Source organism: Camelus ferus, chromosome X (assembly GCF_009834535.1).
Source record: "Camelus ferus isolate YT-003-E chromosome X, BCGSAC_Cfer_1.0, whole genome shotgun sequence".
NCBI classification, from domain to species: domain Eukaryota; kingdom Metazoa; phylum Chordata; class Mammalia; order Artiodactyla; family Camelidae; genus Camelus; species Camelus ferus.
The window spans coordinates 64,214,673-64,226,235 of NC_045732.1; the positions used below are offsets into that span (position 1 = coordinate 64,214,673).

At 33.5% G+C, this 11,563-nt stretch overlaps 1 long non-coding RNA gene across 1 annotated transcript in view; it reads left to right on the plus strand.

The window, feature by feature from the left end:
* The window catches only part of LOC116662097, an 8,459-nt gene extending 7,170 nt beyond the window's left edge, over window positions 1-1,289 (plus strand). Inside the window, exons 2-3 of the long non-coding RNA XR_004318082.1 lie at window positions 351-356; window positions 1,218-1,289. This is a non-coding gene — a long non-coding RNA (uncharacterized LOC116662097). The remainder of the gene's footprint in view (window positions 1-350; window positions 357-1,217) is intronic.
* The last annotated feature ends 10,274 nt before the right edge of the window (window positions 1,290-11,563 follow it).

Sequence of the window (11,563 nt, forward strand, 5' to 3'; positions counted from 1 at the left end):
ACACTTGTAATTCTGTGTGTATATATATATATATATATATATATATATATATATATATATATATCTTCTTTAGAGAAATGTCTATCAAAAAATTTTAATTGAGTTCCGTATTTTTTGTTATTGAGTTGTAAGAGTTCTTTATGTATTTTGGATATTAATCCCCCATCAGATACATGATTTGCAAATATTTACTCCCATTCCATAGGTTGCCTTTTTACGCTGGTGATTGTTTTCTTGCTGCACAGAAACATTTTAGTTTGACACAGTCTCACTTATTTGTTTTTGGTTTTGCTTTGTTTTATTTTAATTCCCTGTACTTTTAGAGTCATTTTTAAGAAATCATTGTCAAGTCCAATGTTATGATTTGTTCTCCCTATATTTTCTTAATGGAGTTTTATAGTTTTAGGTCTTAGGTTCAATTCTTTAATCCATTTTAAGTTTGATTTTGTCTATTGTATAAGATATGAATCCAACTTATTTTTTTCATGTAGATATTCAGTTTTTCCAACACCATGTGTTGAAGAGATGATCCTTTCCTGCTGTGTATTCTAGATATTCTTGTTGAGAGCATTTGAACATATGTGTGTGGATTTACTTCTGGGCTCTCTATTATTTTCCATTGATCTATGTGTCTATTATTATGCTGATTCCATACTGCTTTAATTAATATAGCTTTGTAACATTTCAAAATCAGGGAACATGCCACCGGCTTTGTTCTTCTTTCTCAAGATAGCTTTGGCTATTTGGGCTCTTTTGTTGTTTCATACATATTTTAGGATTGTTTATTCTGTTTCTGTGAAAACTGCCATTGAAGTTTTGCTGGGGATTGTGTTGAATCTTGTTTTGGGTAGTATGGACATTTTAATATTAATTTCTTTTTTTTTTTTTTCATCATTTCAGCTTAGTTTTATTTCCTCTTATAATTGGGCACAGCACGGGAAGTGTTAAAAAACCAAAAAACCAAAAAAACCAAACAGTTCCCTCACAAGACTGGAACAGGTGAGCACCCACAGCAGGGCAGTTGCCTTGGTCTCTTTTTCCACCACTTTTTCTTATTGAAACTTTTGGCCATGAACTCAGGATGGGTATGGTTAATAGACAGGTTATGGAAGAGAGAAAGGGCAGGGAAGACCTGGGGGAGGGAAGGACAAATTCCCCCTGACCCCAGACAGGGTTCTTGGAGGGTTCTGTACAAGAGAAAGGACACACAGGAAGAGCAATGAGTATGGAATATCTTTCTACTTATTTGTGTCTTCTTCAGTTTCTTTCATTAATGTCTCATAGTTTTCAACACATTGGTCTTTCACTGCCTTGGCTAAATTTATTCCTAAGTATTTTATTTTTCTGATACAATTGTAAATGGAATTGTCTTATTAATTGCTCTTCCTACTAGTTTGTTATTAGTGTAAAGAAATGCAACAAATTTTTGTGTATTGATTTTGTATTCTGCAACTTTACTGAATTTGTTGATTAGTTCTGAGTTTTTTGATGGCATCTTTAATGTTTTATACATATATATCACGTCATCAGCAAATAGGGACATTTTTACTTCTTTTTTAATTTGGTTGCCTTTTATTTCTTTTTGTTGCCTAATTGCTCGGGATAGGGTTTCCAATACTATATTGATTAAAAGGGGCCAAAGTGAGCATTTTGTCTTGTTCATGATCTTAGAGGAAAATTTTTCAGCTTTTTAACCATTGAGTATGATATTAGCTGTGAACTTGTCATATATGACCTTTATTATGTTGAAGCATATTCTCTCCACACTCATTTTGTTGAGAGTTTTTAATCATAAATGGATGTTGAATCTTGTCAAATGCTTTTTCTGCTTCTATTGAGATGATCATATGATTTTTATCCTTCATTTTGTTAATGTAGTGTAATGAATTGTTTGATGCAGATGTTGAACCATCTTTGCATCCTTGCATCCCATTTCATGGTATACAATCCTCTGAATGTACTGTTGGACTTGGTTTGCTAATATTTTATTAAAGATTTTTACATCTATGTTCATCAGGGATATTGGCCTATAATTTTCTTTTTTATGTGGTATCCTTACGTGGTTTTTGTATCTAGGTAATTTTGGCCTTGTAAAATACGATTAGAACAGTTCCTCATGCTTCTTCTTTTTTTTTTTTTTTTTTCCGCTAGTATTTGAGAAGGATTGGTATTCATTATCGTTTGAATGATTGGTTAGAATATACTAGTGAGGTCGTCTTGTCCTGAACTATATTTGTTAGGAGCTTTTTGATTCAATTTCCCAGCAGTATGTTAAGATTTTATAGTTCATCATAATTCAGTCATGGTAGGTTGTATGTTTCTATGAATTTATCCATTTCTTCTAGTTTTCCAATTGTTGGTGTATAATTGTTCATGTAGTTTCATGATCCTTTGCATTTCTGTGGTATCAGTTTTAATATCTCCTCTTTTACTTGTGATTTTGTTCGTGTTATTTCTCTTTTTTCCTAGTTAGTGTAGCAAAAGGTTTGTCAATTCTGTTTGTCTTTTCAAAAACATAGGTCTTAGTTTCATTGATCTTTTTTATTGTCTTTTTAGTCTCTTTCATTTATTTCTGTGCTAATCTCTGTTATTTCCTTTTTTCTACTAATTTTAGGCTTCATTTGTTCTTTTTCTAAATCCTTGAGAAGTAAGGTTAGGTTGTTTATTTGAGAATTTTTTATTTCTTGAGGTAGAAAGGTATTACTGTGAACCTCCCTCTTAGAACTACTTTTGCTGCATCCCATAAATTTTGCTGTGTTACATTTCCACTCAATGTATTTTTTGATTTCTTTTTTGCTTTATTCTTCGACCCATATTTTATTCAATAGCATGTTGTTTAATCTCTACACATTCAATATTTTGCATAATTAATTTCTAATTTCATACCATCATAGTTAGAAGATAACACCTGTCCTCTGAGGTCTCTGGAAAGGATTACAGTCAGCTTCTCAATGCTTATTTAATTAGAAGCCTGCCCCCCAGGTCACAGTCATGATGATTAGCTAATAGGCCTCCTTCACAGAAAGATATAGCTCCTGTATCTGTTGCATCTTGCTATGTCCTCAGGATACTAACTGTTTTAAGAACTCTTTCTCCATTGGTTACAGTCCTGTGAGACCCATGAGTGTAAACTCCACTGGCTACCCAAGCCAGGTGATGTAGAAGTGTCCCTTGGCAGCAGTCACAAAAATTGGGGCACCAGACAGGAGTATGAGCTCCTTTCTGAGTGACACCAATTATTACAGTCTCATGTAACCAAGAACACAATCTCACCTGGCCTCTAGGACTGTGTACTCAAAAAGTGTCCCCTGGGCAGGAGCCACAAAAAAAAAAGAAAGAAAGAAAAGAAAAGAAAAGACAGAAAGAAAGGAAGAAAAGAAAACAATATGGAGATTCCTTAAAAAACTAAAACTAGACTTACCATATGATCCAGCAATCCCACTCCTGGGCAAGACCCTCTAATTTGAAAAGATGCATACACCCCAATGCTCATAGCAGCACTATTTATAACAGCCAAGACATCAAAGCAACCTAAATGTCCATTGACAGGTGATTGGATAAAGAAGTTGTGGTATATATATATACATACATACATACATATATATACATACACACGCACACACACACACACACATACATACACACACACACACATATACATACAATGGATACTACTTAGTCATAAAAAAGAATAAAATGCTGTTTGCAACAACATGGATAGACCTGGAGATTGTCATACTAAGTGAAGTAAACCAGAAAGAGAAAGAAAAATGCCGTATGATGTCACTTATATGTGGACTCTAAAAAATGAGACAAACTTAACTTATTTAGAAAACAGAAACAGACTCCCAGACATGAAAAACAAACTTATGGTTGTGGGGGTAGGAGAAGGAGGGGAGGGATAAATTGGGAGTTTGGGACTTACAGATATTAACTATTATATATAAAGTAGGTGAACAACAAGGTTCTACTCTATAGTGCAGAGAACTATATTCAGTACCTTGCCTACAATGAGAAAGAATATGGAAAGGAATATATAAATAACTGAATCGCCATGCTGTACACTAGAAATTAACACGACATTGTAAACCACCTATACTTCAATTATAAAAAAGCATCCCCTGGGCAGCAGCCACAAAAATCAGAGCACCAGACACCTGTAAACTCTGCCTTCTGGGAGATACTGGTGTTCTGCAGCATAGCAAGAGGAGGGCACAAAGATGGCTCCTGCCAGTCTCTATCCTCAGAGAGTGTTTCAGTAGATTTCTAATTGTGTGTGTTAAATTAAATACCTGAAACTCCCACCAAGTTTTTGATAAAAGCAGGTGAGCTTCCTTTACTTTAAGTTTGCGTGCAATTGGCTGCCTCTGATTTGGGGGCCTAAAGTTGATGAGTCCAAGCATGCAGTCCTTTTAAGATGCATTTCTTGTATTGCTACCATCTTGTGTCTCAGGGCACAAGCCATACTGGTTTTCAAACTTAACTGTTTTGGAGGCTCATCTCTCAAGTGCATGTCTTAAAAGTTGGGATACCTGATGTAGAGTTTGAAACTTTCACTCCTCAGAGAGAAGCTCCAAGTTTTGAATTTCTTCCTGGTTGTGGGTCACCACACTGCAGTGGGGCTTATGGCAAGAATGTGTCCCAGTCTCTCCCACCCACTTAGATGTAGCTTTTACATTGTTTGCCTGATAGGTACTTATTCAATCAGCCTTTAGTTTTTTTGTTTTTTGTTTTTTGTTGTTGTTGTTGTTGTTGTTTTGTTGTTGTTGTTGTTGTTTTAAGTTAAAATTGTTCCATATGTAGCTGTAGACTTAGCGTATCTGTAGGAGGAGAGGAGTTTGGTATCTACCTTCATTGCGATCTCAGACTGGTTCCCAATTGTCTTTTTGTTGTTGTTTTTCTTTTATACTTCTAATCTATTTTTCATTTATTTCTGCTCTAATCCATATTATTTCCTTCCTTCTACTAACTTTGGGCTTAGTTCATTCTCCTAGTTCTCTAGTTCTTTGAGGTATAAAGTTAGGTTGTTTAATTGAGACCACTTTTTCTTTTTTAATGTAGATGTTTACCACAGTATACTTCCCTTTTAGTATTGCTTTTGCTGTGTCTCATAAGTTTTAGTATGTGGTATTTTTATTTTAATTTATCTCAAGATATTTTCTATTTCCCTTTTGATTTCTTCTTTGACCCATTGGTTTTTCAGGAGTACATTGTTTAATTTCCATTTATTTGTTAATTTAACAGTTTTTCTTCTGCCATTAATGTCTAGTTTTACACCATTATGATCAGAGAATATATAACATTTCAGTTTTCTTATATTTGCTATGATTTGTCTTGTGATCTAAAATGTAATTCACTCTGGAGAATATTCCAAGTGTGCTTAAGAAGAATGTGCATTCTGATGCTGTAAGTGGAATGTTTTATATTTGTCTCTTTCATTATTTGTCCTAGGGCATTGCTTAAGTCCTATTTCTTTATTGATCTTCTGTCTGGATGTTCTATCCATTATTTAAAGTGGATATTGAAATCCACTACTATTATTGTTTTGTTGTCTATTTCTCCCTTCAGTTTTGTCAATGTTTGCTTCATATATTTTGATGCTCTGATACCGACTTTATATATTTTTATAAGTGATATATTGTCTCCTGTGACATTTTTTGACTTAAAGTCTATTTTTTTGATAAAATATGGCTACTCTTGCTCTCTTTTGTTTACCATTTTCATGGAATATCTTTTCCCATCCTTTCACTTTCATTGTATGTGTGCCCTTAAATATAAATAGTGGGTCTCATATAGATAGCATATAGTTGGATCTTGTTTTATTGTTCAACTCAATCACTCTGTCTTTTGATTGAGGAGTTTAATCCATTTACATGTAAAGTAATACCAATAGGAAAGGACTTGTTTTGCCACTTTGTTAATTATTTTTCTGTCTGTCTTGTAGCTCTTAACCCTTTACTTTTCTTGCTGTCTTGCTTTGTGATTCATTGACTTTTTGTAGTGACGTGATTTGATTTCTTTCTCATGTTCTTTTGTGTATCTTCTTCAGATATTTTCTTTGTGGTTACTGTAGGGCTTACATGGAACATTTAGAGTTATAACAATCTATTTTAAGGAGATAACAATTTAACTTTAATTTCATATAAAAACTATGTTTTGCCTATCTCTCCCTGACATTTCATGCTATTAATGTCACAAATTGTATTTTTTGTATTGTCTATCCATTAACATGTTTTATAGTTGTAGTTATTTTTTATACTTTTGCTTTTTAACTTCTATATCAGAATTAAAAGTGTTCATGTACCACTCTTACAGTGTTACAGTGTTCTTTATTTGTCTATATACTTACACTTATCAAAGAGCTTTATGCTTTTATATGCTTTTGTGTTACTATTTAGCATCTTTTCATTTTGATTTGAAGGAATTCCCTTAGCATTTCTTGTAAGTCAGGTCTAGTGGTGATAAATTCCCTCAGCTTTGGTTTGTATGGGAAAATCTTTATCTCTCCTTTTTTGAAGGAGAGATTTTTTTTTAGATATAATATTGTTGGTAGGCAGTTTGTTTGTTTTTTTTTTCTCTCAGCAGTTTGAATATATCATTCCACTCCTTTCTGGTCTGCAATCTTTTTGCTGAGAAATCCACTGATAGCCTTATGAAGGCTCTCTTGTGTATAATGAGTTCTTTTTCTCTTACTTCTTTCAATGTTCTTTTTGTCTTTTATTTTTTATGATTTGATTATACTGTATCTTGGTGTGGATTTCTTTAGAGTATTTCTTCATTCTTCTTGAATTTGGGTGTTCATTTTCTTCATCAGATTTTTGTAATTTTGGCTGTAATTTTAACAAGTAAGCTTTCTGTCCCTTTCTCTCTTCTCCTATGGAAACCCTGTAATTCAAATATTGGTCTATTTGATGGTGTCCCATAGGTCCCTTAGGCTTTCTTTACTTGTTTTCATTATTTTTTCTCTTTGTTTCTCTGACTGGATAATTTCAAATAACTTGTCTTCAACTTTACTGATTCTTTCTTCTGTTTGACCAACTCTGCTGTTGAAACTCTGTAGTAAATTTTTCAATTGAGTTACTGTATTCTTCAGCTTCAAATTTTCTATTTGCTTCTTTTATACATTTTCTATCTCGTGTCTATAATCTCATGTTGTCCATGCATCATTTTCGTGAGCTTACTGAGCATCTTTATGATGGTTATTTTGTATTCTTTGCCAGTTAATTCATATACTTCTTTTTATTTACTATCATTTTTTGTAGATTTTTTTTGTTCCTTTGCTTTGGCCATGTTTTCATGGCTTTTTATGTGCCTTACATCGTTGTGTGGTCATCTGCACATTTGAAAAGCAGCTGCTTTTTCCACTGGTTATAAACTGGTTTCATACAGGGAAAAGCCTTCACCAATCAGCCCTGCTAGGAATTCTGGGGGCTACTCAAATGTTTTCTGTGGATATGTGTTCTCTGGACTTTCATGTGTAAATTCTCAATTGGAGGAATTTGCTGACTTCTTTTCTTGGTATGTTGTAATCTCTTTCTCCTTCTGGTGTATGTCTGCAGTACAGCGGATTTCCTGGAACTGTAATAAGCTGCCTAGCTTTTTGTGTGTATGTGTGTGTGATTGCTTCTTTTTTGTTGTTGTTGTTGAAGTATAGTTGACTTACAATGTTGTGTTAGTTTCAGGTGCACAGCAAAGTGATTCATATATATAATATAATATAATATAATAGATATACCTACATACATATGCACATATGTATTCTTTTTCAGATTCTTTTCCATTATAAGTTATTACAAGATACTTAATATAATTCCCTATGATATACAATAGGTCCTTATTGTTTGTTTATTTTATATATAGTAGTGTGTATATGTTAATCCCAAACTCCTAATTTTTCCCTTCCTGCCTTCCCCATCCCCTGCTTTCCTCTTTGGTAACCATATGTTTGTTTTCTATGTCTGAGTTCATTTCTGATTTGTAAAGAAGTTCATTTGTATTACTTTTTTTGGACTTCACATATAAATGATACCAATTGATATATGTCTTTATTACTTACTGTCTGACTTACTTCACTTAATATGATAATCTCTAGGTCCATTCATGTTGCTGCAAATGGCATTATGTTATTCCTTTTTATGACTGAGTAATATTCCATTGTATGTGTGTACACACACACACACACACACACACACCCCATATCTTCTTTATCCCCTCATCTATTGATGGACATTTAGGATGCTTCCATATCTTTGCTATTATAAATGGTGCTGCTGTGAACATTGGGGTGCATGTATATTTTTGAATTATGGTTTTCTCCAGATACATGCCCAGAAGTGGAATTGCTGGCTCATATGGTAACTCTGTTTTTAGTTTTTTAAGGAACATCCCTACTGTTTTCCACAGTGTCTGCACCAATTTACATTCCCACCAACAGTGTAAGAGAGTTCCTTTTTCTTTACACCCTTTCCAGCATTCATTATTCGTAGACTTTTTGATAATAACCATTCTGACTGATGTGAGGTGATACCTCATTGTAGTTTTGATTTGCATTCTTTAATAATTAGTGATATTGAACATCTTTTTATGGGTTTGTTGACCAATTATGTCTTCTTTGAGGAAATATCTATTTTGGTCTTCTACCCATTTTTTGATTGGGTTGTTTGTTTGTTTATTTTGATATTTAGCTGTATGAGCTGTTTGTGTATTTTGGAAATTAATCCCTTGTTGGTTGCACCATTTGCAAATATTTTCTCCCATTCTGTAGGTTATCTTTTTATTTTGTTTATTGTTTCCTTTGCTGTGCAAAAGCTTTTAAGCTTAATTAGGTCCCATTTGTTTGTTTTTCTTTTAGTCCCATTACTTTAGGAGCTGCTTCAAAAAAATATTGCTGAAATTTATGTCAAAGTGTGTTCTGCCTATGGTTTCCTCTAGGAGTTTTATAGTATCTGGTCTTACATTTAGGTGTTTAATCCATTTTGAGTTTATTTTTGTATATGGTGTTAGAGAATGTTCTAATTTAATTCTTTTACATGTAGCTGTCCAGTTTTCCTAGCATCACTTATTGAAGAAACTGTCTTCTCCATTGCATATTCTTGCTGCCTTTGTCATAGATTAGTCAGTACCATACTGTTTTGATTACTGTAGCTTTGTAATATAGCCTACAGTCAGGGAGTGTGATTATTCCAGCTGTGTTCTGCTTTTCAAGATTGTTTTGGCTATTCAGGATCTTTGTGTTTCCATACAAATTACATTTTTTTTTTTTTTTGGTTCTAATTCTGTGAAAACTGCCATGGTAATTTGCCAGTTTTCTTATTTAATCTGTACCCCTACCCCCAGGCATCTCAAGTATCCCCATCCCTTCAGCATTCTGAGTTAATTGAGACAGAAACCTGTCCCTTGGGCAGTATCCTGAAATGCTAGAACAGTGAATTCACACTCCACTCTTCTCTTTCCCCCCAAGGGAGAGACTGCCAATATCTATTGGCCTCTGTCTGCTGTACTGTGGATCCTCTAGAGCAGCAGCAAACTCTCTGCCCTTCTTTTGTTCTCAGCAGCCCAATATGCCATATTCATTCAGTTCTATGAAACAGATGAGACAGAAACTAATCCCTCTGGCAGTTCCCTCACAAAAACCAGAGTATTGGATTCATGATCCAACTCTTTCCCTTCCCAGTGGAGAAGCCAAGAATTGAGGGTATTTTCTCCAGTTCATTCCACATTAGGCCATGTGGAGGGACTGTGGTGAATGTGTGTGAATGTGTGTCTGTTCCCCTTTTTCTCAGTGGCCTCCAACCTGCTGCCCTTTACTGTATCAGTACTTAAATTCAGGCAAAACAGAAACCAGTACATCAGGAAGCCTCCTGAAAAGTCTTGAGTGTTTGTTAGACATATGTTTCAGAGTTATCTTTCCCTTCTCAGGGAGAAACCAGGAGCTGAGAGTTTTCTCTTTATCACAACACACTGGGTCAAGAGAGGGACTATGTTGAGTGAGTACCATGGATTTGCCTACCAGGTTCCATGCAGCTAGTTTCTCCCTTGTCTGGGGAGCAAGAGCCTCTTAACTGATTTCTGGATTTCTCACAAAGGGAATTTGGTCTGTACATTATTGTTGAGTTTGTCTCTACGTGGGTATAAGGAGATTCTGGAACTTATATTCCACCATCTTGATTAAGTCCCTCTAATACAATGTTTTGAAATTTCATACATGGTATTGCATATTTCAGTATTATACTCATTTTTATTGCTAAATAGCATTCCAGTGTATGGATGTACCATACACTATCTGACTTTAAATTTCACATATTAAATGTTGTATATTCTTTAGATCTTTTAATCCAAAGAATCTATAATCACTGGTTCTGTCCAAGGACAGCATTCAGTTAGAAATTCTCTATATAGTTGAAGACTTAGAGCTAAGAATCAGGCTTTGGGATTTGAAAGTAAAATATCTATTTCATTTCATTCTATAATGTGCCAAAGTAAATGTTTGGGATCTCCAGATAGCTCATTAAAATGGTATGAATTATACTATCTTCTTTTAATTCTCTGGGTGAAAATGAATATTATAATAATTCAATCTATTCCTTTCTAGAGTAACCAAAGAAATCCCTCCTCATTGATTGATTTGACTTTTGGATTCATAGTATATTTAATATAATAAGTGGATTAATAAAAATTAACAGAAGAGTTAAGGAGACATGGAAAATTTGTCATGAAAACCAAATTCAAATAAAGTATTCCAAAACATATTTTTATCTATTCAAAATATAGAAATATTTTGTTTTGGGTTTTTTTTCTTTGTCTTTCCCCCCCTTTAGTATTATAAAAAGGTTTAAACATATGGAAAAGTTCAAATAATTTTATAGTGATCCACCACTTAGTTACTACAATTAACATTTTAGTATTTGTTACATATCTATCCAATAATTTTTGATGCATTTCAAAGTGAATTACAGGCATCAGCTCTCTTTGCCCTAAATGCTTCAGTTATTTTAGTTAATATTAATATGCATGCTCTAGTTTAGTATTTGTTTAATTTTTCTCCCTGAAGTAAAAACCACATATGATGTGTTAGAGAGACAAAATGCCCCAAATAGAGTCAGTTGTGCTAAGTCCTGCATTAGTTAACCGAGGTCTAATACCTAACCTAGTTACGGTTCCAGCCTTTCTCAGGAATGTACCAAAACATAGAAATATTTTGACTAGATAAAATATTCAACCATAGAAGCAAAAGGTCATAATAAAGAATTTTCTTATATTGTATCCCTGGACTCAGATGCACATAATGTACAAATATTGGGATCTGATTAATTCCATCTCATTTGTTTAACTATAAATGTTAGCATACTCAATTTAATAGTAAAGAATTTTTTTTTTATTTTTGTTAAAGATAATGCAAGTAATATTTAGTTTTCTTTAAAGTATTTCCCTGTTTTCAGATATGTCTGAATTATCCCAAACATGTAAAAATATTAAAATCTATAAATAAAAAGCAATAAAATGGGCATAAAATAAAAAATAAATAAGCAAAAATGTCTCCCCTTTTGGAGAATGTTTTAAAAAC